This window comes from Canis aureus, chromosome X, assembly GCF_053574225.1.
Source record: "Canis aureus isolate CA01 chromosome X, VMU_Caureus_v.1.0, whole genome shotgun sequence".
NCBI classification, from domain to species: Eukaryota; Metazoa; Chordata; class Mammalia; order Carnivora; family Canidae; genus Canis; species Canis aureus.
This window is the reverse complement of record NC_135649.1, coordinates 4,420,843-4,447,556: the sequence shown is the minus strand read 5'-3', so window position 1 is coordinate 4,447,556 and position 26,714 is coordinate 4,420,843. Positions and strand designations below refer to the sequence as shown.

Genomic DNA, 26,714 nt, shown 5'->3' with positions numbered 1-26,714 from the left:
ATTTACTGGTTTCAAATATCCACGGGGAAGAGCCAGTTAGATTGGGTTCTGTCAATCATATCCCAGTTCATGTAATTCTTGTATTCATTTTTCTGGAGGCTAATGCCAGAGGGATCATGTTGAGCATCTTTTTATTCACTTATCCAGATATTACGCCATTAAATATTTAGTGAATATTGTCTATGTGCCAAATCCAAGGTGAACAGAGAGGCATGAAGGGCCTGGTGCCTGGATACAAATAGATCTAGATTGTAGAGGGGACGTGGCAAGTAAGTAGGGACACCCCCTTTTTGGATGTACTCCAGTAGATGTCAGCTAACATTGTGCTGGAGGCACACAGGAGTGAACCCCCCAGGGTCACGGAAGGTCACTAAAAGCTTCTTCGGTGAGGTGACACCTAGCTGTGTGGAGAAAGCACAGGGTTTGATAGGGGAAATGGGGTAGGACTGGAGCTGGGAGGAAGGCATGTCAGGCATGGGGCAGAGCAGCACCTGTGCCATCAGGGTCTAGGGGTGGGCAGGTGGCAGGCTCGGGCCAAAGAGGGCCAGAGGAAGAGCATGTGCCAAGGCTCAGAGGTGGAAGGGAGTTCGGTAGGGCTCAAGCAGAGCTGCAGAGCTCCAAAGGCAGAGAGCAGAGGCAGAAGCACAGGGCTAAAGGTCAGAAGATTGGGCAACAGAGAACTAGCAAAAGGTTTTCGACAGTAGAAGGGCACAATCAAACCCATGCTTGCTAGAAAACTCTCTTGCTGGGCAGCCCGGGTGGCTCAGCGGTAGCGCCTGCCTTCAGCCCAGGGTGTGATCCTGGAGTCCCAGGATCGAGTCCCACGTCGGGCTCCCTGCATGGAGCCTGCTTCTCCCTCTGCCTGTGTCTCTGCCTCTCTCTCTCTCTCTCTCTCTCTCTCTCTGTGTCTCTTGTGAATAAATAAATAAAATCTAAAAAAAAAAAAAAAAAAAACCTCTTGCCCACAGTGGGAAGAAGTGACAAAATACACCCTTGTGCAGTCTCTTTGGGTACAAGGGAAACCATAAAAAACCCAACTTCCCTTCTCCCAGTTAGGGTATCACTAGATGAATTGTGACTTATTCACGGTGGCAAAAGTGAATGAACCAGTTCTACATGTATCAACATGGATAATACTGGGGGATGGGGGGAGTTGAGAATACACTACATGCAGTGCAGTGCCATTCATGTAAAGTTTAAAAACACAGAAAACAACAGGGCATATCATTTATGGATACGCAAGTGCATGGCAATACCCAGAGTGCATAGAAGAGCAGACACCGACTTCAGGGTATTTGGTACCTCTAGGGGGAGAGCAGGGGTTCACCTTCAGCTGTTTGGTAAGGCTTTGTTTCTTTAATGTTATCTGAAGCAAGTATGGTAAAATTCAATATCAGTTAAGTCTGGGTGGTGGGGACATATGTGCGTATTACATTGTTTTGTGTACATTTTAGTATGTTTCAAATACTTCAAAATAAAAATTTTAAGTAAAGAAAAAGGATATTGTATCAATTCGTATACTCTTGGGTGCAAGTAAAAGAATAAGAAAGAGGCTTGAGGTTAGGTTTTTAATTATGCCATCAAGGGTTGATTAACTACAGTCTGTTGTGGGCCGTACTTGGCCTGCTACCTGTTTTTACATGGTCTGTGAGCTGAGAATGTTTTTACATTTTTAAATGGTTGAAAAAAAAAAAAGAAGAACATTCCAAGGGTGCCTGAGTGGCTCAGTTGGTCAAGCGTCTGCCTTCAGCTCAGGTCATGATCCCAAGGTCATAGGAGTGATCGTAAATGGTATTGTGTTTTTTATTCTAAAGATTTTATTTATTTATTTGAGAAAGAGAGTGCATGAGCAGGAGGGAGGGTGAGAGGGGCTCAATCCCAGGACCCTGAGCATCATGTTATCATATGATAATGTGCAAAGATTGTGGTGGGGTAGGAGGACCTGCCCCAAATGTCTCTCTTTCTTTTTTCTCTGTGTGTATGCATGTGTCTCATTTTTTAACAGAAACGATATTCTTTCCCAGAAAATATAAATTTGAAAACAGAAAGACTGGATTGAAAAGAGGAAAGGGGGTGTGGGGAAACCACTTAGAAGTTCAGTGGGGGCAGTATCACCATCTGGGAGAGACATGAAGGGACAGGATCTTGGACCATGGGCATTGCATGGAGTGGAGGTGGTTGGATTCTGGATATATATATATATATATATATATATATATATATATATATATATTTTAAAGATTTTATTTATTTATGAGAGAGAGAGAGAGAGATATTTTAAAGATTTTATTTATTTATGAGAGAGAGAGAGAGGCAGAGACACAGGCAGAGGGAGAAGCAGGCTCCATGCAGGGAGCCTGACGTGGGACTTGATCCTGGGACTCCAGGATCAGGCCCTGGGCTGAAGGTGGCCCTAAACTGCTGAGCCACCCGGGCTGCCCGGATTTGGGTATATTTTGAAAGAGGAGCCAATGGACTGGCTGTTGGTGGAGGAAAGAGTTGAATGAAGCAGGACTCCACGTTTTCTGACTTGGACAACTGGATGTCTGTCATTCTGGGAGACAGGGCAGACAGTTTTGGTGTACAGGTGAGGATCAAGTCTCAATGTCCTCACTGTTTTATCATATTTCTAAGTAATAAGATGTGAGAAAATAAAACAGAAGCAGTGTTTTTGCTTATAAGATCTAGAACTTGGAAGTGTTACTTTTCTACTCGGAAGAAATAAGAGTCATTTATGAGTAACTGGAAAGATGTCATATAGGTCCAGCATTTTGCAAGTTTACAAAGTGCTTTTATACTCACTTTTTCATTTAACCCTCAATTCTGGAAATCAGAATGACAGGAATCCTCATTTTACAGGGGAGAAAACTGGGATACAGAGAGGGAGAAGTCCAAAGGGTGGAATGGAAGGTGTGTCCTTTCCTGGGTCAGAAGGAAGCTGTTAAAACTGACCCTCATCTTTCCTGAGTGACATGTTTCCTTTCCTTACCTTTGACGTATAACTGGCTAAGACTCCACTCTGCTTTTTCCCCTTTATATATATAATATATATAAAAGATTTTATTTATTTATTCATGAGAGACACAGCGAGAGAGAGAGAGAGGCAGAGACACAGGCAGAGGGAGAAGCAGGCTCCATGCAGGGAGCCTGACGTGGGACTCGATCCCGGGCCTCCAGGATCACACCCTGGGCTGAAGGCGGTACTAAACCTCTGAGCCACCTGGGCTGCCCCATTTTATATTTTAAAATATCTTCCTATTATTTTAATACTTTCATACCAAAAAAAAAACACAGTAATTTGCATTATTTGCTTATTTTTAGACAATCTCACGTAAGTGTTTTGAATCATCTCTAAAAGCTTATTTCCACAGCACATAATGAAATTAATTAAATTGCCTTTTGAAGCAGGGCGGCTTTGTTTCCCACTGAAACGATGACTCATAAGGTCTGATTGAGTCTCATTTATATTCCACCTTCAGCAAGTAATTTAAATGTGAGTTATATAGAAAGGAAAAGAAAGAAAGAACAAGGATAACAAAACTGTCCTTTGCTTACCTCTTTGACAGGTTATCAGTTATCCTGGGTGTGGAGTTACATAGGTAAAAGCTGCCACGTTCTGTTGGTGCCAGACTTTCCTATTGACAGCAGCATTGATAACTGGCAGCTACGTGTCCTGGGTTGTATAAATGGGGCAGGGAAGGTAGAATTCGGCCCAATACAGGGAACACTTTCTGATCCGCTGAGATGCCCAGACTTGGTACCTTCTGGGTTGGGTGGCAGTGAGCTCATTGATGCATGGATATGAGAAGAGAAGATGGCTTGGTGGGGGGCTTGGGGGTAGAGGAGTTTTTATTTAACAGCAATCTGATCGATGGGAGACTAGGGCAAGGTAAGTTTGAGTAGTGTGTTGTGGCATAATGCTCGAGCAGATCCCAAAGTAAATGCTTATTTTGACAGTCACTTTTTATTTTATAATCAGAAACTTTTCAGCAGTTGGAAACATAGGACTCTTAGCACATGACAGGCATGTGATGGACATTTGCTGAATGCTCACCCACAGAGATTGGGAAGATGGGCAATGGCTGAATGAATGGGCTCATCCATGACCAAATGTGGAGGAAGAAACTGCAACAGGAGGGATCCAAGATCCCTTTATGTGGACTTCGAAGACTGGCTTTGAACTAAAGGGAGCTTGCAGCCTGCAAGTTCTGTGTGAACATTGTGGCTTAGCCACAAATCTGTGTTCTTTGAGTTATGGGCCAAGTGGGAATTTTAGCTGGTGCTTCTTTTCTTGGTGGTGGGCGTTGCGAGACTGTCCAAGTGGACCTTTGGATTTCTTTTGTTTGTTTTTCCAGAAAGCCAGCAAAATAGGCCCACTGAAATATATTGCTGTTCCCCTCCTAGCTGTCTCACCATCCCCAAGCCCCCCCCCCAACACACAGATTGGATTTTAATGCCAAGAGCTGAAATGCAGCCAGTTCATTTTCTTGCTTTTTGTTGAGACAGACTTTGCTCCTCACTCCAATGAATGTGCTAGCAATTTTGCTGATAGAAAGGGAAGGAGGGCCCAAAGAGAATGTGGGCCGGTGACTTATAGAGGTGACACAGGTTGCTCAATTTGTTTTATAAAACAATAGGCAATAACAAACTCCTACTTAGAGATGTAGTTCTCCTTGATTTTTGGAAATACAAGGATGGATAATGCCCAGGGACTGAAGCTAGATGAAGGTGATTTGGGTCCATTTTAATTTTCTCCATTCTTGGGACACCTGGGTGGCTCGGCAGTTTAGCGCCAAGTGTGATCCTGGGGTCCTGGGATTGAGTCTCACATCGGGCTCCCTGCATTTAGCCTGTTTCTCCCTCTGCCTGTGTCATGCCTCTTTCTCTCTCTGTGCCTCTCATGAATAAATAAGTAAAATCTTTAGATTTTTTTTTCCATTCACAAGGGATGTGTGTCATGGAAAAGCAATAACGTTAGGGAAAGTATATTGTGAGTTTTGAGGGACGCTTTTGGCTAATTCCCATAATCACTCCGTGCCTTCATGTCCTCATACGTGAGTGGAGACGACACCCGCCTGTTGTATGGCTTTGTGCAAAGGCCAGCCAGATGAAACCTGTTGTTTTGTGCACTGCACAGTTGAATTCAAGGTGCCCTTATTTAGATTATTACTGCTATTTGCTGATTAATGGTGCTTATTTTAAAGCTGATTCTGGAAGAAGCACCCAAACAAAATAACAGTCCACTCCCATTGTTAGCATGGTCGGCTTTGTGAAATCACAGATTCTGCTCAAAGGCTACATTGCGCAGAAAATAACTGCAATTTAAACGTATGAGCCTCTAATGGAACCACCTTCCAGTCTACACCCATTTTATCCCTTTTCCAGCCACAACACAATGACCTCCTGAGCTGTTTGCTAACATTTATTAACCGCAGGCCTGGAGACAGACAAATCCAAGTCAGAACACTTTACCAGGCCCCACAGTCAGATGATGAGCAGAAACCTTTCTCTCATAATTTCCATTGGTCACTGCTCAAGCAGACTCTAAAAGAAACCCAACATTTTCTCTATCTACGGAAAACATTTCTTCCCAAGAGAGTGTTCAGAGCTTTCCTTCCCCCATCTGTGTCTTCTGGCTAACACCTCCCTGTTGGCCTTACATATGTTTTCTTCTCCGCAGCTACTGAGTCCAGTGGGGCTGGCACTGGTCTTCACCTGGCGAACTCAAGCAGTGCACCTCACTGCCACCACAGGCCAGGTCAGGATGTATAACTGCTACCAAATATTAGGGATTAACTACAAAAGTTCCAGAAGGACCTTTTTATCTTTCAAAGCCAAACATTCTTTCTTAGCAAGGTACCTACAACGGGTAAATAAAACAATGATTCATTATAAAATAACTATTCCCTCATTATTCCTTAATCTTTTATTAATCTCCCTTATTATGAATTAGGGGAATATGCTAAAAAAGAAGATATTATCGCTCTTTCTGTCTCTATAACAAACAACAGTAATTATCTGGTGGAATGCAATCCCCCTTCTCTACAGGGAATGACTATTTGCTTCAGGACTGAACAAAATGAGAAATTATGACATCACTGAATCCACTTTTAAAATTAATATGAAGCGCTTGTCATGGAAATATGGAGCTTCCCAATGGGGAAAAATGTGACTAATATCAACTGAATCAGAAATATGAAAGTGTCAGGCTGTCATTTACCTGAGCAGTTTGTCTCGGTTCTGTACAAGGGAGCCTCAGAGGCAACTGGCAATTGTGAAAAAGAAACACAAAGACCACAAATCAAAACTTTAAAAACCAAACAGAGTTGCCACCCAAATTTTTAGTAGCTATCCATATTTTCACTGACTTCTTATCTGAGTATGGAACCAACAAAGCTGCAGAAGAGATCATAGAGTTAGAATTCAAGGAGTCCAGAAGTTTCTTAGCATTCCTTTTCTTAAAAAAAAAAATAGAAAAAAAAATAAATAAAATAGAACACCTTTTCCTACTAAAATGTAACGTGGAAAGTCATCACGTGATAGTGCTGTGAGCTGAGCTGTCCTGCTTGAAGTGTATGCCTCTGTGTGTGTGTGTGTGTGTGTGTGTGCGCACAGGCGCATGTATTGGGGGGCTGAGGGATGTTTTCTCACATCCTCTATACTCATATGTGGCCCCAAGCACCTTTTTTTGAGGAATTTGGAAAAAAAACAAGTCCATCCTCCAATCCTCTAATGATAAAGGACTCAAGGTCTCAGAGCTGAACCTGAGGCAGGCCTGAAGTCACCCAGGCAAACCAGAGCCATAGGACCGCTGAGTCCTCCATGCCAGGCCTACGTACCCCACATGCAGACCCTGCACCAAGCTGTGGAGATCTCTTACACTTATCTTTTCTCTTGGCCCCTTGGCTTGAAGAAAATTTGCCTGGCTACTAAAGTGTATTGCTATCATCGGCCCCCTCCACATTTTAGTTGTTAAAAAATTTCCTTGCCATGATGTTAAATGTGGATCTAGTCAGAACTGAGTTTTAGGGCAGCCGGGTGGCTCAGCGGTTTAGCGCCGCCTTCGGCCCAGGGCGTGATCCTGGAGACCCGGGGTCGAGTCCCACATCGAGTCCTGCATCGGGCTCCCTGCATGGAGCCCGCTTCTCCCTCTCCCTGTGTCTCTGCCTCTCTCTCTCTCTCTGTGCCTTTCATGAATAAATAAATACAATCTTTAAAAAAAAAAAAAAAGAACTGAGTTTTAGGCATGAAAAATCTGTGGCCCTTTTGTCCTTGATTAATCTGGTGACATTCTAGAAAGGAAGCCTAGAAGCTTGAAACATCCTTGCTCATTAATAATATACTTTTCCTTTTGGTAATATAAACATAATTCAAGACCCGATTAAAATGTCCCATCTTTTTTTTTTTTCAGGAAGAAAAGAGCATTTATAACTCAACTTTGCCATATGTTCTTGTCCCAAGTGCTTGTCATCTCGATTAAATTGCTCAGAAGTGTGTGCAGTGTAGAAGCTTTGGCAGAGTTGGGCACCATATTTCAGAGCCTCATCTGATCTGTTTGCACAAGTGGCGATAAAGGAGTTGACTTGCATACTGGATCATGTGCTATTTGTAGCACATCTCTGAGACATCATTAATCAAATTCGCTTGATCTCTGCCTCAACTCATGATGTGCGTGGCTTGCCATCATCTAATTGATGAAACCTGGGACAGAACTGACGGCTGTCAAACTGACGCTCAGGGTAAATTTGTGGCTCAGTCTACTGTCTTGAAATGGAGTAGAAGGACTAGTAATGTTCCTCCAGTTCAGTCCTCTTGCTAAATAGGAACTGCGCAATGGCCTTGCCTCCATTCCAGAGGAAAGTGCCAGAGTCTGGGCCGGGAGCACAGGGGGCTCACCCCACACCATCCGCAGCGCCCTTACTCCTCCCAGGACACCTTGTAGAGTTCCTAATGGAGCCCAGCCTGGACACACCAGCTCACTTGGCTGTAGGTGTGAAGTATGTTCGCTTTCATTCAGCAAAACACACTGAGTGCGTGTGGTTCGGCAGGGCCTGTATGTGGAAAATACTATTTAGAAAGGGCACCAAGGGGCATTTGGACAGGATGCTTTGAGTGCATGCAAAGGAAGAAACTAACTCAGGCTGGAGGGTGAAAACAGCACAGAGAGTAGGGGAAGCTTCTGGGAGGAGGTGATGCTCGTGCTAAGTCTTTTGTAAAAATGAAAACATATCATTTTTTTCCCTATTATCACATTATGGGTATTTGCTGTAGGAAACAATCACTACTCCCAAAAAACAACAATAAAAATCATTGTAATGCCACCACCAGGAATAAGCATGGCTTACATGTGAAGTGTATCCTTTCAGTCTCTTCTCTCCTCTCTGTCCATACACAAATGCTTTAAAAATCTCCTCAAACAGTGAGTGGCTACTTTGTTACTTCCTTTATAAAAAAAAAAGCCTAGCAATACACAATAAATATTTTTTCATGTCACTAAATACTCTTCTCCATAATATTGCATTGCATGGGGTACCCTAACATACTTAATTCTTTATTACGGGGATTTAAGTCTTTGCAAAATTTTCACTATTATTAACTATGATTAGTTAATAATACACTTAAATCTTTTTACACATCCATATTTAACTCCTTAGGACAGATCCCTAGAATGAAAATTGCTGGGTCAGAGGTTATGCACTTTTGAGGCTAAATACCAAGCAGCCTCCAAGACAGCCCCAATGTTCCTTGCTGCTTGATATTCATTCACACCTTTGTGTAGTTCCCTCTCATAATAAATAGGGCTGTCCTGTAAGACCAATGAGATATTGCAGAAGTGGCAGGTGTGTACTTCTTTTTAAAAAGTTAAATCAAATTTTGAGATATTTTTCTTCCTTTTTTGTACCTGTGTTGAGGCAGAATTAACAAAAACTGCATATATTCAAGGTGTACAATGGGATACTTTTTTATACATGTATATGTTGTGTGTATCATTGATATCCAAAATCAAGCTAATTAACACTTCCATCACCTTGCATAGTGTGTGCATGGACATGGGTGTGTGTGTATAAGTGTGTGTGGTGAGTCACTTAAAATCTACCCTCTTGTGACAAAACATGAGAGACACCTAACTCTGGGAAATGAACAAGGGGTAGTGGAAGGGGAGGTGGGCGGGGGGTTGGGGTGACTGGGTGATGGGCACTGAGGGGGGACTTAGCGGGATGAGCACTGGGTGTTATGCTATATGTTGGCAAATTGAACACCAATTAAAAAATTAAAAAAAAAAGATCTACCCTCTTCACAAATTCCAAATATACAATGAAGTGTTGTAAGCTCTAGTCACACTGCTGTGTTTTAGGCCTCCAGAACTGTACATCTTGTGTAACTGGAACTTTGTATCCTTTCACTATCACCTCCCCATTTCCTCCAATCCCCAGCCCCTGGCCACCCCCATTCTACTGTCTGCTTCTATAAATTGAACTATTTTAGATTCTACATATAGGTGATATCACGCAGTATGTGTCTTTCTGTGTCTGTATTATTTCACTTGATATGATGTCCTCCAGGTTCACCCACGCTGTTACAGATGGCAGGATTTCCTTCCTCTCAAAGGCTGCATGATATTCCACTGTATATATAAGGTATGTACTTCTGAGACTAGCTCATAAACACCATTGCCACTCTACCTTGCTCTCTTGGGTTACTTGTTCTGGGGGAAGCCAACAAGTGTCATGAGGCCACTCAAGCAGCATTATTGAGGTCCATATGGTGTAGAACTCAGGCCTCCTGCCAACAGCCAGCACCAACATGCCAGCATGTGAATGAATCACCTTGGAAGCGGGTCTTCCATTCTCATAAGCCTTAAGATGACTGTAGTCCCTGCAGACATCTTGGCAAAGAGACCCTGAGCCAGAATCACCCAGGTGAGCCACTCCCAAATTCCTCACCCAGAAAAACTGTTGAGTTAATCAATATTTATTGTTTCTGTAAACTGTTCAGTTTGGGAATAATTTTTTATGCGGCAATAGATAGCTAATGCAGTCTATGTCACTTTTGCTTTTTTTTTTTTAAAGATTTCTTTGACTTTTTACTGAGGTTTATGGGTTTGATTTTTCAAAATCCTATTGACCATTTTATTTTCCTTCTCTAATTTCTCTTCTTTGAATATTAGTTTTAGGTTGTTGGGGTTTTTCCTATTGATTTTAAGATCTTTATATATTAATAATATCATTTTTTTGCCTGTCATAAACCAAATATTTCCCCTCTGTGTTTATTCTCCTGGAGTGAGGTACAAAGGCACCAGGCAAAATTGGATGGTGGGGAGAGGCCATGAGGTGGCAGGCAGAGGAGTAGCATCATAGGACATGTGGGGAAGTTACAGGAGGTAGATGGGAGTAATGAGGGAGACAGGGATGTCAGGAAACTAGACCAGTGCTTCCAAACTAAGTGTTCATGACAGTCCCATGGAAATCTGCTTAAAAAGGCCAATTCAATAGGCCTGGGCTCAGGCCGGAAGTTCCCAGGTGATGCTTATGCTGCTGATATGGGGCCCACACTTTAAACAGCAGGGATTTAGGGAGGTAGTTAGGAGATAGTTTGTGGAGGAAATCTTAGAAAGTAGCAATGATCGAAAAAGAAACATTAAAATCACCAGTAGTCCTATGACTCAGACACAACTCTATGATATACCGAGCAGCTGGACCACTATCCTGAAGGGGACAGAGAGGCCAGGATATTGCAATATGTATTTTTCGAAGGTGGTGCTAGCAAGGTTTGTTTCCAGTGTGACTGCACTGTGAGAGTGAGGGAAGGGAGGACTTCGGGTTTCCGGTGTAGGCAGCTAAAGTGATGAGGAGTAGGGGAGTCGCGGGTGTTTTGCAGGGGTGGGGGAGCGAAGCCTGCTTCAGACCTTCACTAAACTGGAGGTGCTTGCCAGGACATTGAGGGAGTGGGAAGATGCCCAGTTGGTAGTTGGTGGGTCTGGAGCTCTGGAGACAGGGCAAGCCTAGAGTATAGTAGACTTGGAGAGAAGAGCATATGTCGTGGTGGAGAGGTAAAGCTTGGGTGTTCATGAGCATGGTGACTGCATAGCTTCTGAGAGAGAAGGATCCAGGACAGAGCCTCCCAGCCCAGGCTTCACAGAGCAGGTAGAGGAGGAGGAGTCTAGGAAGAAGACCAGAAGGGATGAGAACTGGAGTTCACATAAGTGTCAGAGGATGATTCAAGAACCACTAGGATCAGGGCTGAAAAGCAGCCATTCCTCTGTGTCCAGCTGAAGTCACTGCTAGAGGGAAAGAGACCACCATGGACAGCATGAAGCCGGGCTGGGAAGTGGGGAGGTGTGAGAAGCAGCAGTGGTCGGGCAGTGGAAGAGGGAGATTCTATGTATCTTAGAATTCAAGGACTGATTTTTTTTTCTCTGAGCTTCGGTAACAGACGGCATTATGGATTTCTCAGATAATACACTAAATCTTACTTTTTGCAAGGTTAGCTAATAAGATTAGACACTCTGAGCTTCAGCTCTGTGCCAAACGATATGTGCATAGATGGTCATTTTTTATTCTCCCAACACCTTGGGAGGTATATAGCCTGCTTTAAAAATGAAGAGACTAAGGGTCAGAGAAGTCAAGCAGCATGTCCAAGGTCACACAGCTGGTCCGTAGCAGAGCTGAAGTTTGGGCCCAGTTAGGGCTGATAACTAAAGTGCCTGCTCAACTTGGGCTCAGCTCTAGCACTTCCATGAGCACCCAGTGGTGAGAAAGAGCGGGGGGCAAGAGTAGCACTGGTTTGGATCATGGCAGGCAGTGTTGTAGTTGGGCAGGACAGTTGCTTTGCTTAGAACATGTGGATCATAGTGCCACCACATTTGTGTTCATTGTGAAAGATTTTGTTTCCTATAATTCAGTTGCATGCTCTGTTCCAGTGGTGCCTATCAGACAAATCTTTGAAATAAGCAGGTTGTATTTTCTTCCTCGGCTTCTGAGATGCCAGAATCTTCTGGCTCTCCTCACGACACTGGCTGCTGCTTCTTCCTCCCCTTTGGCAGTTTCTCCTCGTCTACTCTTAAGGGTAGAGGGTCATAAGGCTTCTTCCTCAGCACCCTCACTTCCCTCCTCTCCACTCATTGCCTTCCTGGTCTAATTCAAAATCATGGCCTTAAAAACCGTGTATGTGCTCCTGCCAGATTTACATTTCCAGCCTGGGCCTCTCCCTTGAACCCCAGACTTGTACACCCAACTGTGAGCTTTGCATAGCCTCTGGGGTGTGCAGTAGACAGCTCAACCCAAACTTCCCATCTCCTCCCCTAACCTGCTCTTCTGCAGACTTCTGAATCTCAGTAAATGGCAGTTGCTCAGGCCAAAACCTCAGAGTATACCTTGATACTGCTTTCTCCTACCATAAATCTAATTCATCGATAAAATCTGTCCATATTCCTTCTAAATATAGCCACTTCTCACCATCATCATGGCTTCTACCACAGTCCTACCCATCATCATCATCATCATTACCATCATCACCATCATCATCTCTTGCTAGAATCACTACAGTAGCCTCCTGCCTGCTTTACCCTGCTTCTGCCCTTGTCCCATTCATTATATTCTCCACAAAGTTCCTCAATTGAAGTTTAAAAGTAAAACTTAGATCATGGCACTCTTCCACTCCAACTCTTGCATAGAGTAAAATCCAAAGTCCTGCATAATCTTCCTCCTATCCCCATCTCCTTGTCTCTCCCCCTTGCGCTTAATGAACAAGGTTGGGAGAGGGGATACAATTCGCTTCAAAAGGAAGTAAGGCCCATAGAGTAGACCAGACATAAATGAAAGAAAAGACAGGTTGTGGGTATGGAGACAGGCATTGTTATAGTGAGCTTGGGTGTGTTGTAATTTTTGCTTGCTTGTTTGGTATTGTTTTGAGTCTTTTCATCCCTTAGGATGTGCCATAGAAAACCGTAATGATCAAATATAGACTATGAACACAAAAATTAAAGGGCCACTTGTCTTGATTACAATATTCTTGAACCTAATTAAAAAAAAACAGTGGCAATTTTAGACTCTGATAGAATCTGGGATCAACTGCTCCACTGCACCCTCATTTTGTAGACTGGGGAGTAACTAAGAGAAATTACCTTATGTACATCACCCAAGCCCCACAGCTCCATTCCCCCCCTTCTTTTGAGCAGTGTTGGTTGGCTGTTGTGATGAAGGCTCCCAGCAATTGTGTTTTGGGGACTCAGTAAAGTACTCTGTGAAAGATTTCCTGAATATCAATGATCTTGAAGATGGGTTCACTTTTTTATGATTTCACATGGAGTTGAAGTATTTATTTTAGAGGCTAAGTGCTCTAATCACCTACAATATACTCCATGAGAGGTTTTGATTCAAGGCTTGTCAGTTGATTTCTGCCAAGGTAGTATTTTGATATCAATACATTATTTCTAGTGCCTGTAGAACATAGGGCTCTGTGTGCTCTGCTGTCATGTGAAGTTTAAAAGCTCCTAATGGATCAACAGATTTTGAGCGAAATGGAAACCATTTAAAACTTTATGCAAAAATGAGTCAGCAAATCAAGTCATAATAGTAACTTGAAAGTGATTATAGATCCACAAAACTAAATGGGCTAAAATTGCATGCACACATCTAATTATGTTGTACTACCTTTCAAGTTTTTAAATAGAATTCTCAGTTGTTAGTTCTTGAACCTCAGCTTGCATTTTGGGAGAAAATTACACACCTGACTGAACCAAGTCACATCAATCCACGCATGTCAGTGAGAAGCCTGGGCTGCTGTTGAATCTGGATGGTGTCATGCTGCCAAGCAGTATAGTGCACACCTGAGACAAGAGTCAGACATATAGGTGCACAACATGGATTTGAACTGTGCGGGTCCATGTATGTGTGCAATTTTTTTTTATAAATACAGGACAGTGCTGTAAATGTATTTTCTCTTCCTTACGACTTTCTTAATAGCACTTTCTTCTCGCTAGCTTACCTACTATTGTAAGAATAGAGTATGGAATACACGTAACCTATAAAATATGTGTTAATTGACTCTTTATGTTATTGGTAAGACTGCCAGTCAACAGTAGCCATTAATAGTAAAGTTTTGGGGGAGTAAGAAGTTATGCTCAGATTTTCAACTGCATGGGGGATTGAAGCCCACAATTCCCATATTCAAGGGTCAACTATACAGACAAACTCGAGAAGCATTCCAGAATTGCCTCCTATGTGCTCTAGCACTGTTAGACAACGTACAGGTGCGAGAGTGGAAGTCATGCTTGGTTTGGTAGGAGGAGATGAACCAGAAAGCATAACTAGGTCTGCAGTCAAGTTTGAGACGAAGAGGATATGGGCTCGTTTAGCTCCTATGCATGGTATAGTACTGATTTTCAGAATAAGGTGAGTAACGGCTCTCTTTTCATCTGAACCCTGAGGAGGGGAAAGTCAATGTGTCTTGAGTACTGGGCTGGAAATCACAAATGAGATTGCACAGAGGAGGTAGGAATAGATAAGGTTGACACAGAGGAAGCAAAGACAACTCATAGTTGAGCTTCCCAATTATTTCTTGTAGAAAGACCTCCTTAGAAAATGATAATATTGTATGGTACATTGGAGTTGGATGAAGAAGACTGTTCACAGCTCGAAATGTCCTGCCCACCGCTTGAGGCCCTGCCTCAGGCTCTGCCAGCCAATGGAATGGCTGAGTGGATCACCACCCATGCAAACTTGTGACTAATTTGTAGTGTACTGGGTGGGAAGCTGTGGTATAGAGAACTTAAAGGTTCAATAACCTGCACCAGCCTTCTTAAACCATTTTTGAAAAAAAAAAACAAACATTTTTGGAATGAGGCAAGAGGGTGAGTGAATGGGACCTCAGTCAGTCCATCACCTACACTTGGCGTTGGAGCAGCAAAAGATTGCTGGTGGCAGCTTCCTGAGGTGCAGTGCCAGGGAGTGAGGAGAGGAGGCCATATGTACACAATGAATAAAGGCCAATTTGGTGGTATCTTTGGTGCACTCCCCTTGCTTTCCTGCCTTCTGTAGGTTAGCTCATTGCACTGGCCTGCTCTAAGCCACCAGAGTTCTTTATGCATAGGCTGTGGTGCTTTGTGTATCCGCACTCAATATATATGTGTTGAGTGAGATTGAATAGATGAGGCTGCTGGCCAAAACCACTGCCCTGTGTGTTTGGGTTACTGCCCTGCGCAGATACAAGTGTGATGACAAGGGAGCGTTTGACTTACTACTTCTCTTCATCCTTGTCTCCAGTCCTTGCTCAGTGAGCCCAAGATTCACTTCCAAGCATAATGACTTCCTAGTTACAGTTACACTTTAGTTGAGGCCTCCCTCAACTAACAGGCTTGTGTTTTAAGCCAGATCTTATATAAAAGAAGTAAAACATGGACATTTTGACACCTGGTACATCATGGATGAACCTTGAGGACTTTATGCTCAGTGAAATAAGCCAGTTACAAAAGGGCAAAGACTGTGTGATTCCACTTAGATGAGTTGCCTGGAGCAGTCAGATTCACAGAGACAGAAATAGAATGGTGGTTGCCAGGGGCTCAGGAGGAGGGAGGGGAGGAATTGTCGTCTAATAGGGACAGAGTTTCAGTTTGGGGGTGATGACTGCACAACAATGCGAATGTACATCTTGTCACTGAATGTCACACTAAAAATGGTTACGATGGTAACTTATGTGTATTTCACCACAATTTTTAAAGAAAAGACAAAAGGTCTGATGTGCAGACCTCAGTAAGAGAAAACTCCATGAAATTTGAGCAATAAATTAGATCTTTGTTTTATCATTAAAAGAGGAAGCTCAGTGTATCCAAGTTGCTATAATTTTCAATCACATTTTTCAACGAGCTGAGTCACTTTATTTTCTCCTGTCTTCTCCATTTTAGTTTTGAAATGGATTTAAAAGTGCTTGGATAGGTAAGAGAACTTGTGTCAGCTGAACTCACTGGCAGGCCTCATGGACACCAGGAATGGATGAGGGCGGGGAAGAGGACATGGTGAGGGCAGACAACCATTGAGAAATGTGGCCAGGAGTGCCACTCACTCGCTATGAGAACGAGCCCTGGGTTGGGGAGCTCCTGCTCTGTGGATTAATCCTTGGAAAAGGATACTCCTTAGGCTATCTTCCCCATGGCTTCTACCTAAGGCTTCTGGCACTTCCTAAGAACTGGGCTGTGATCTCAACCGAGCCACTGACTTGTGAATTTGGACCAGTCACTTCTTGGACTGCATGATGTCTTGGGGCCCCTGTAGCCCTGTCACTGGTCCAAGCCTCCTTGGAGGTCCAAGCCTCCCAAGTCTCTTACCAGCAATAGCTCCCATGATGTAGGAACAGTGCTTTCCCCAGGGACCAGATTCCATGTTGGACAGATGTTACGGGTTGAGTTGTGTCTGCTTCCATTCCACACCCTCCAAAAAGATATATTGAAATCCAAACCCTCAGTACCTCAGAATGTGACTTTTTTTTTGAGGTACTCTCTTTATAGATGTAATCCAGTTAAAATGAAGTCTTTAGTGTGGGCCCTAATCTAATAAAAGGGCCAAATTGGACACAGACACAGACATGCACACAGGGAGAACACCACATGAAGACACGGGGAGGATGGCCGTCTGCAAGCCACGGAGAGAAGCCTGGAACACATCCTTCCCTCACAGCCCTCGGAAGGAACTGACCCTGCTGACACCTAGATCTTGGATTTTTGGCCTCCAGAGTGAGACCCACACATAAATCTGCTATTGAGACCATCTACTTTGTTGGTACTTTTTAATTTTTACAATAGCTCTAGAAAATTAATGCAGCAGGCGAAGCAGATTTTCCCCAGATTTCCTTCACTGGGAGCTGACAATGTGACATATGGCTGTTCCTAGTTACTGAGGTCCCCCGAGAATTCCTTTCACCTCAACTCCCAGAGCAGGCATCAGAGGCTCCTGGGAGAGTTAGCCACTGTCTTAGCAATCACTTGTGTCTCTTCATAACAGGAAGGTTCTTGAAGTGAAAGGAGAGAGAAGGCTGGTGATGAAGGGTTTCTTTAGAAGTCTTTAAGCATTTCCTGGAACAGGAACTGCATGAAGTGTCCTCGCCTCAATGACTCATCACCATAGCGTACCTGGAAGAGGGAAACTTCTGATTTACACAGCTCCTCTTAATGTGTTCTTGTCACTTAGAGAGGGAAGTGAAGTTCAGTGCTGAGGTGCTAGGCTTAGTCATGCAGCCTCTCAACGCTCTCTAATCAGTATCACTTGGCCATGGCTAAGGTTTTCTTAAGTCCATCAACAGCCTCTCACCTCTTCTCAGTTCATTATTTCATATAGTTAGAGGGCCTGTTATGGGAGATACATACTGTCATCAGCAGCTTAGACATAAAATTATGCTGTGTATATAGTTGGTCGAAGTACCTCTACTCAGCTCATCACGATTTTTCCAGTAGGACCGAGGAAATTGCTGCCTGATTATTGTCTCCAACCCCATCAGTTAAGGAGCCTTTTCTAATCCAGTGTCTAAAGACTTGACCAAAATAGGTTTTGTCTCAAAAGATTGATGCTGAAAAATGAGATGAAGAGCTGTTCAAAGTAGTTTAGGGAACACTATCTTCCTCAACAAATCCTTTTTGGTTTAATTTCTTGGCAGTATGTTCCACGGCCTGAATCTGTGCAAAACGTATAGCAGCTGTGGTAGCAAAGATGTTGTATTGGAAATTAAATCAGATGTGTTGATTTTCTACTGAGATCCTGGCATCTTTTCATAAAGCTTTTTGTTATTATTATTATTATTATTATTATTATTATTATTATTATTATTTCAAAGAACTGTTACAGGAAAGCAGCAAGGTGAACATTGATTAAGAAATTCCCCAATTGTGTCTTTCCTAAGTTGTTCTGTCCTCAACGGGTCAGTCCTCTTCTCTCTTTACACTCTATCCTAGGCCATCTTGTCCACAGCCATTGCCAAATACATTTCTCCAGGCCAGACAGCTCTCCTCTGAGTACCAGACCTTAGAGCCACATGCCTCTTAGACACTTCCACTCAGTTGTCCTGCAGACTCCTCAAACTCATCCTGTACAGGCAAGTAAAAAAGCAAAAATCACCATCATCTTATCTCACTTCACTACCTGGCATCTTGAGGACTGGTCACCCACTGGTTGGCCAAACTCTGCAACTCCTCCTTCACTTCCCGTCCTCCACGACTTTCCCTTTAGCCCCTTCTCAGTAACCTAAGAACTCAGTCTTCTAAATCTCTTTCACCCTTTCTAGCCTTACCAGCTCTCCAGTGATTTCATGGTGTTCTCACTATAAGCTGCTTTATAATAATATACCCTGGAACCTCATCCCATGTTTGGCACTCAAAAGTACTGCTGGTTTGCAAACTGTCTTTTTCGTGTGTGTGCAATAAACTTTTCCTAAGTACCACTTCAGTGATTTGTTGGTTTTGCCTCCATTTATGAACTTTTGACACCTCCTTAGACTTTATTGCTTTAATGCAGGCATTGTAGATTCCCATGGAATTTTGAGAAATAGTAGATATATATCCTATTGGGGATCTGTCCAGAAACTGTCTGGTTTCCTTGATAGTAATGCTTTGTGGAATTATAATATAATTTCACAACCAGGATATTAATATGGATACAAGCCACTTTTTCAGATTTTTCCAGTATTGCTTGTACCTGTGCACATGGTGTGTCTGTGTGTGGTGTGAAACTCTATACGATGTTGTCCCCTAGCGGGCTTATGTATTCACCACCACCCCCAAGACACTGAACGGTTCTTCCATCACCGTACCCAACCTCCTCCCAGTATCCACATTCTGGCCCCATCTCCAACCTCTGGCAACCACTAATCTCCTCTTCATCTCTGTAATATTGTCATTTCAAGAATGTTATGTAAGTGGAATTGTACTGTATGCAGGTTGTTCTGTGTATCATTAGTTCATTCCTGGTTATTAGTCAGTAGAATCCCACATTATGACTGCTAACCTCAGTTTATCTGTTCACTCACTGAAGGATATCTTAGTTGTTTCCAGTTTGGGACTGTTAGAAATAAGCTTTTATAAACATTCATGTATGGGGTTTTGTATGAACACAAATTTTAAAGTCTCTGGAATAAATGTCCAAGAGTACGGTTGCTGGGGTGTATGGACGTTGCATGTTTAGTTTTATAAGACACTACCAGTTTTCCACAGTGACTGTACTATTTTACATTCCTGCCAGCAAAGTCTGGGTGGCCCAGTTTCTCTACATCTTCCCTAGTATTGGATGGTATCACTGTTATTTCTAGCCATTTGGATATGTGTGTAGTGATATCTCGTTGTGGTTATAAATTTGCATTCCTCGATGGCTAATGATGTTGAGCATGTGCTTTTTGCAATCTTTTTACCCTCTTTGGTGAAATATATCTTCACATCTCTTGCCCATTTTCTAATTGGCCTGTTATTTCTTATTGTTGGAATTTGAGAGCACGTCATATATGCTACATACAAGTCCTTTGTCAGATATGGACTTTGCAAATATTTTCTTCCAGTCTTCAGCTAGTCTTTTCATTCTCCACATGGGCTTTTGAAGAGCAAAGTTTTTACATTTTTGCCGGGTCCAATTTACTGATTTTTCCTTTTAGAGATCATCTTTCTGGCGTCAAGTCTAAAATTCTTTGTCTAGTCCTGAATCACGAAGATTTTGTCCTATTTTTCTAAAACCTTTATAGTTTTATGCTTTATATTCAAATACATGATCCATTTTGAGTTAATTTTTGTATGAGGTGTGAGGCTTTGGTCTATGTTTTTTTTTTTCACTTAGAAATGTCCAGTTGCTCCAATGCCGTTTGTTGAAAAGGCCATCTTTCCTCCACTGGATTTATTTTGCACAGTTGTCAACAGTTAGTTGAGCATAGTTGTGTGCTGTGCTTCCTTGGGTTTTTAACCTTTTCAGGACTTTAACTGGCACCAGGTCCCAATATGCCTTGCCTTAATTTCCTCAGAGACATATGAAAAGTGAATCATCATTTTGTAATGATACCAACATTATAATTAACAAGGATTTTGCCACAATATCAAATTAAACTCTGATCATGCCATGTGAATTTAACTTGATCATTGTGAGTCTCAACTCTTCAACGGGCTAATTCTAACAATTAAATTAGCCTGAAGCCATAGAGAATTGTGTGATGAATCAGAACCAAGAGGGGAAGCTTCAAAGCTATTAGATCATAATAGCAGGTGGGAGTGACCTGGCTGTGAAGTTCTGCAAGCAAAAGCAACTAAAGATCTTTTTCTATTCTATCTATCTACTGAGTGGGCATTTACTTATAAATAGTTTTATTGCCCTACACAGCAGTTGTGTTCTTAGAAATGTGTGTTCATGTCACCCTCCACTGTATAATGTACTAGAAAGAGCCCTCCCTGGACTGGGAGACGGTGGACCTGGCATCTAACCCCAGTTGTGCCTCTGACCTGCTAGCTATGTGACCTTGGACAATCCCTACCAGTTTGGATGTCTTTCAACTCTATGAAATACAGTTCAGTTTAGCAATATCTTCTGAGTGCCAAGTCTGTGACAGGTTTGTGAGATATACGGAGATAAGCAAAACACAAACCTTGCTCTCCAGTTACTTTCTCCCTTGTAGATTATACCTGCAGTTTATTAAGCACTTACAATAGGTCAGCTGCTATGCTAAGCACTTTATGTGTTAAACTTTCTTGAATCCTCAAGTGACTTTGTGAGGCAAGAGGTAATATCATCCCCGTTTTACCAATGTGGAAACTAAAGCTTTGAGAGGTTAAGTAGCTTGTCCAAGGCCATACTGTTGGTGGCTCTTTAACTACCACATCACATCAACTGATGTCAGAGGACAGAGTTCAAGTGGGCATCATATGTGAGATAGGATCTTAATCCAGTACTGAAGGTAGCATTTTGAGAGGAAAGAAAAACAGAAGTTGATATATTTATTAGCACTTTACAGGTGGAGAAGCAGAAGTTTAAAGATGGGCTACGACTTGTCTGAAGTCACAAGATAGATAGTCCAGGACTCAAACCCACATTGTTCTTTCTTACGGTAGGGGAATAAGGTTCCTCTTCTAGGCGAAGGCCAGCCTCTCACCTCCTGCAGTGGATCCCATCTTCTTCTCCTTGGGGATTGTCTCTTCATCAGTTACTCCCTGTCACCTATGGGAATGACCTCTTCTGGGCTCATTCGTCCCAGCAATTAAATATGTCCAAAAATCTTCCTGCACTAGAAATACTTCCCCGTATCCTATCTCAGCTGCCTCTCAAGCTAATGAAATCTCTCTCTCTCTCCTACTCTCATAGCCATCCTTCTAGAAGGAGTTGTCTGTACTCAATGTCTTAAGTTCCTTGCCTCTCACTCCCCTCCCACTGTTCTCTGGCTTCTGCCTCCAACACTTCTCCTATACTACTCTTACCAAAGTCATCAATGACATTCTTGTCACTAAGCAATATTTCCTTTCTCATCTTGCTTGACTTCTCTCCAACAGATAACGAACTTGACCAATACTTCCTCACCTGAGGGTTTTAACGTTGGCTCATAAGACATGGTGTTCTTCTTTGTTTTTCCTATCTCTTTCTCTCCTTCTGTGTCTCCTTTATAGGTTCACTGTCTTCCTACTTAGTTATACTGTATTATTCTTTTGACGTATTTGCTGGATCCAATCTGCTCTTATTTTGTAAAGGACTCTTGTGTTTTCTCATGAAGGATATTGCTCTATAGTTTTCTTTCCTTATGTTTTTCTCTGGTGTTGATATCATGGTAACACCAGCTTCATAAAGCTATCAAAAAGTGTTTATCCTTTTCTACTGGAAGAGACTGTGTAGAATTTATGTTAATTCTCCCTTAAATGTTTGGTAAGATTTTCTAGGGAAGCAGAAAAGCTATCTAGTCCTGGATATTTCTTTCTTGGGAGATTTTAAATTATGGATTTATTTGATAGTTATAGGATTATTGAAATGATATGTTCCATATTTAAGGAGTTTCTTTATGTTTTTCAAAGAACTGGTCTATTTTGGTCTAAATTACCAAACGTATGTATGTAGAGTTGTCTGTTGTATGCCCTTATTATCATTTTGATGTTTCCAGGGTCTGTTATGATATTCCCAGTTTCATTCCTGAATTGGACATTTGTGTTTTGTGTCTATATTTTTTTGTCAGTCTTGCTAGAAGTTTGTCAGTTGTATTGATCTTTAAAGAACCAATTCCTTCTTTTATTGATTAAAAAATTATTCCTCTTTTCAAGTTCATCAATTTCTACCCTTTTTTTAAAATTTCTACTCTTATCTTTATTACTTCCTTCCTTCTCCTTGCTTGGGGTTTATTTTGCTCTTCTATTTCTGGGTTCTTGAGGTGTGAGCTTAGATTATTTATTTGAGACTTTTTCTTTTTTAAGCATTTAGTGCTATAAATTTCCCTCTTGCCTCTGCTTCGGCTGTGTCCCACAGATTTTGGTATTTTGTATTTTCATTCAGTTCAATGTATTTTTTTATTTTCCCGAGACTTCCTCTTTGAGCCATGCATTATTTAGAAGTGTGTTAGTTAGCTTCTGTGTGTTCATAGAGTTCCCAATTATCTTTCTGTTATTGATATCTACTTTAATTTCATTTTGGTCACAAAATATAGTCTATATGATTATAATGTATGTGTGTTTATGTTCTATGGGCCCTTGAAATCAAATAATGATAGTCTTATGACTTTATTCTCTTTCCTTAAAATTTTTTGGCTCTTCTAGTTCCTTTATCGATATGAACTTTAGAATTCATTTTTTGACATCTATTATATGTAGTAAAAGGTTTTCTTGGATTCTTATTATGATTGCTTTGAATTGATAGATCAATTTGGGGAGATTTGATATCTTAACAATATTGTCTTTCAAACCATGGACATGATATATCAATCCATTCAGTTAGGACTTCTTTCATTTCTTTCTTTTTTTCAAAGGTTCATTCATTCACTTATTTATCCATTCAACAATTCATTCATTCAGTGTCAGTGTTGTGGCAGATACCGGGAATAGAGTGGTGACTAAAGCCGATGAGACCTCAGCCTTTGGGGGAGACAGACAGTAAAAAATGACAGTGGAATGATGAGGGACATATCAAGGATGATTACCTCATCCAATAGGAGCTGCAGGGGAAGGCAGGAGGGGGGCACCTTGAAGGCCTCCATGAGAAAGAACCATCCAAGCTGGGATCTGAAGGATAAATAGGAGTTTTCCAGGTACAGGGGAGAAGGCCATTACAGACAGAGGAAGTAGGGGTGCCAAGGCTTCCTTCCAATATTCAGCCTCATTATGGGCAATCTGGTTTCATGAGACACCAGCCTTTGGGATGGGGAAAGCCCCTAGGGACTAGTTTTCAGAGAGGGACTCTGAAGCCATGCAGGTATGGTTATACATGAGCTGTTAGGAGAGCATGGTTTCAATGAAGTCTGGCTGGCCGATAAGCTGTTAGAAGTAGAAAGGAGGGACTTAAGTGTGTGTATGTGTATCCTCATCTGTTTTAGGGAGGAGACTGGATTTGGGGTTTGAAAAGGTAAATTGGGAAAGGCATGTGAAGCCTTAAATGCCAAGTTAACAAGTTTGGACCTTATCCTGAAGGTTTCATGGTAGTACCTGAAAGGTTAGATCTGTATTTTAGAAAGAGCAAGCTGGCTGTAGTGAGAATGGATTGAACAACTGGCTTAACCCTTGTCTCTTCTAGAATGTAAGCTCCATGGGAGGAGGGATATGTTTTGCTTATTACTGAATCCTCAGCCCAATGCCTAGCACATGGTAGAGCCTCAATAAATTTTGGTTGAATAAATGAACCAATGAAGTCATGGCAAGTGTTTAGACAAGAGATGGTGCGAGGCTGAACTATGTAGTGACAAGCTTCATGTCATATCAAGGAGGTAAGATCAATGGGTTTAGGTAATCAAAATATGCATAAACTACATAGCACTGGCCTTAATACAAGGTAAGCAAGCTTAGTATCAGTGGTAAAATCTAGGCTGCTTCCCAGGTTTGACTTGAGGTTCTAAGAACATCAACAGCCATTGAGATAGAAGCAATTGTGGAGGTGGGTAAGTATGAAAGTGAACATAATGAATTTAGTTAGAGACCTTGAACTTTGAGGAACTGTCATGTGATTATTGGCAGTGGTGATCCAGGAGGTGCTGTAGACAATCCTTAGGTACTCTGTACTCAGCTTTACCATGAGGCAACCAAGGCCCAAACAACAGAAAAAAGTGCAAAGGCCACTGTCACCCTGAAGACCTGGATCTGATTTGGGCATGGAAAAGTGTGGTTCTCAGGAGCTTATGGTCAAGAGAGGCTCTTTATGGGCCAACTAGACCAGCTTCTTGCTAATATTTTGAGGAGCTTGATGTTTTTTTGGGAGGATAGCTAGAGCTTGGAAAAGAAGGAATGATGTGGAGTTTGAGTAGTCATTGTCATTGAGAAGAGGTCTACTGAGCAGGCTTCCCCATGGTCCAGGCTCAGCAAACTGAAGTCCTACCTCTTCTAACTCTCAAGACAAAATAAAAAACAGAAGCTTGACATCTAATACTCCTTTCACTCTTCGACACAACTGAAGATTTTTCAAAAGCTGCAAATATCTAGACTGGATTCCAGTTCTGATTGTGAGCAAATGATTGAGTTCAGTCTTCTTCCCTCCTAGATACCTGGCTCCCTCTGGTCACTGTTTTTCTTCTCACTCCCAGCAGGTCCTTGGGTACCAAGCCAGAGCCCTTGCCTGCCAGCCCACCTTCCCTGTTGCCCACTTGCCTGTATGTCTCCCCATCCAACTGGCCAACTGGCTGTCCAGGCTCTCAAGGTCCCTCAGGCTGCTTTATTTCTGGTTGACTTTGGCAACCTAGACCAGAGGACTATCCACAAAAAGGATTCTTTCTGTGCCAGTTTACTTGTGAGTCTTCTGATGAAGGGAATGAATCGTGCAACAAATAGGATCTTGTCTACTAGCCAATTCTGTTCTTTGTAGTTCCTTAGGCTTTAGATTTAGACATTTTAAGAATCACCTAGCTGGTTGAGCCCGGGAGTAACAGCCTGTTCCCCTGGGGCTTTTGCAAAGACCACTCTGGGCAAGAAATGACGAAACCTGTCTCAGAAGAAAGATGACCAGGCTGGATACTGCCACTCTCCTCTCCATTGGAGATAGCTATTTTCTACCCACAAAGCACGTTACCACTGTTTGCCATTGAGCAGTCAACGACAGAAAGACCTGGCCCTTCCAGGAGCCATCAAGATTGGCTGGGCTTATGGGCACTCTCCTCTCGTTCTGGGCACATAAGGTAAGTGCATCATTTGTGATCATGATCAAACTGAATCCTATTCTTAAATCAAGTGTTGGCCTCAGTTATTAGCTCTTTGTATTCTTTTAGGAAGATTCCATTGTTTGGCTTTTATCAAAAACACTTATAGGGGAAAATTGATTCGTGACTGGTACCTCCCTGTCTAGCTGGCCATAATGAATTCTGTAAATCCTTGGGCCCGGTGATACCTTAGCTCTTGTTCTCAAGGAATTAATCAGATTAAATTCACATTACCGCATTAAAGTTTTTTAAGGCATTTTGACAGCCACTAAAACACTGCACAACAATCCATTGAAGGCCACACAAGGCAGGAATTATTATCCCACTTTATAGAGGTGGAAGCTGAAGCTCAGGGCAGTGAAACAGCCCAAAAGTGGCTGGACTGAGATCTGAACTTAGTTTACTTTCCAGGTCAATACTTGTTTCATTCCCTCCCACTAGCAGTACTTTGCTTGTAAGGGGTCGTGTGAAGCCACTTGGCAAATGATATTCATGAGTCTGGTTGGAGACGAGTGGCAGCTGAATTGGGCTTGTTGTTTTGCTTTGCTGTGTTGCAACCTTGCTCAAGTGGTGGAGGATTGGGCTGCTTTGGTTTTTAGCTTTTCAAGAAGTTATGTTCTGTCAAGTGTCTGTGCTTTCTACAGATCAGCTAATCCACAAGTGTGCTCTCTAGTCTTGGAAATTCAAATCAGAGTACTTTGGTTTTCACTAAGAAGACCTGACTTCTTTTGTGTCTAAAATTATAGAATCTCAGAGCTAAAACGTGACTCAGATTATTAATTCATTTTTTTTTCGATCAACAGGCGAGGAAACCAAGGCTCAGAAGGGAGTAACAGTCAAGGTAACACAGCTAGTTAATGGCAAAAAACAGTGTGCAGGAGCCATTTCAGAAGAGCTGTCATGTGGTAGAGGGAGCAGATTTTCCCTGTGAATCTTGAAAGCTTGGGAGTAGGATCCATGGCAAATTTGAGTAGGCTCTAAGGAAGCTGTCCACTCTGTTACTTTTTTTTTTACTCTGGGTTTCTTTGAATTAGGGCCATGTAAGGGAGATGGCTACTGAGGAGTCAGAGAAGGCTACAGGATGGGGTTGGAGGACTGTGTCAAGAAAGCTCATGGAAGTCATATAAGACTGAGCAGGCAATGGTTTAGCGCCTGCCTTCAGCCCAGGGCCTGATCCTAGAGACCCAGGATCGAATCCCACATCAGGCTCCCTGCATGAAGACTGCTTCTCCCTCTGCCTGCATCTCTGCCTCTCTCTCTGTGTGTGTGTCTCTCATGAATAAATAAGTAAAAAAAAATTAACAAAAAAAAAATACTGAGCAGGAAGCCGTGGCCCACCACTTAGGAGCTCTATGACTTTGGACAAGTGACTTAACCAAAAGTTTTTGCCTCTT

At 42.3% G+C, this 26,714-nt stretch overlaps 1 protein-coding gene across 15 annotated transcripts in view; it reads left to right on the top strand.

The window, feature by feature from the left end:
• VMA21 (vacuolar ATPase assembly factor VMA21) overlaps positions 1–26,714 on the top strand; it is a 75,454-nt gene that overhangs the window by 22,457 nt on the left and 26,283 nt on the right. For 2 of the 15 annotated variants that reach the window (XR_013374896.1, XR_013374897.1), the window contains exons 2-3: positions 9,564–9,638; positions 24,712–25,299. The exons of 1 other annotated variant lie outside the window; for it this stretch is intronic. The gene's annotated coding sequence lies outside the window, so the exon portion shown is untranslated. Of the gene's footprint in view, positions 1–5,680; positions 5,759–7,411; positions 7,740–9,563; positions 9,639–24,711; positions 25,300–26,123; positions 26,162–26,714 lie in introns of all 15 variants that reach the window. 12 more of the 15 variants (XR_013374904.1, XR_013374898.1, XR_013374900.1 and 9 more) reach the window with 12 other exon arrangements.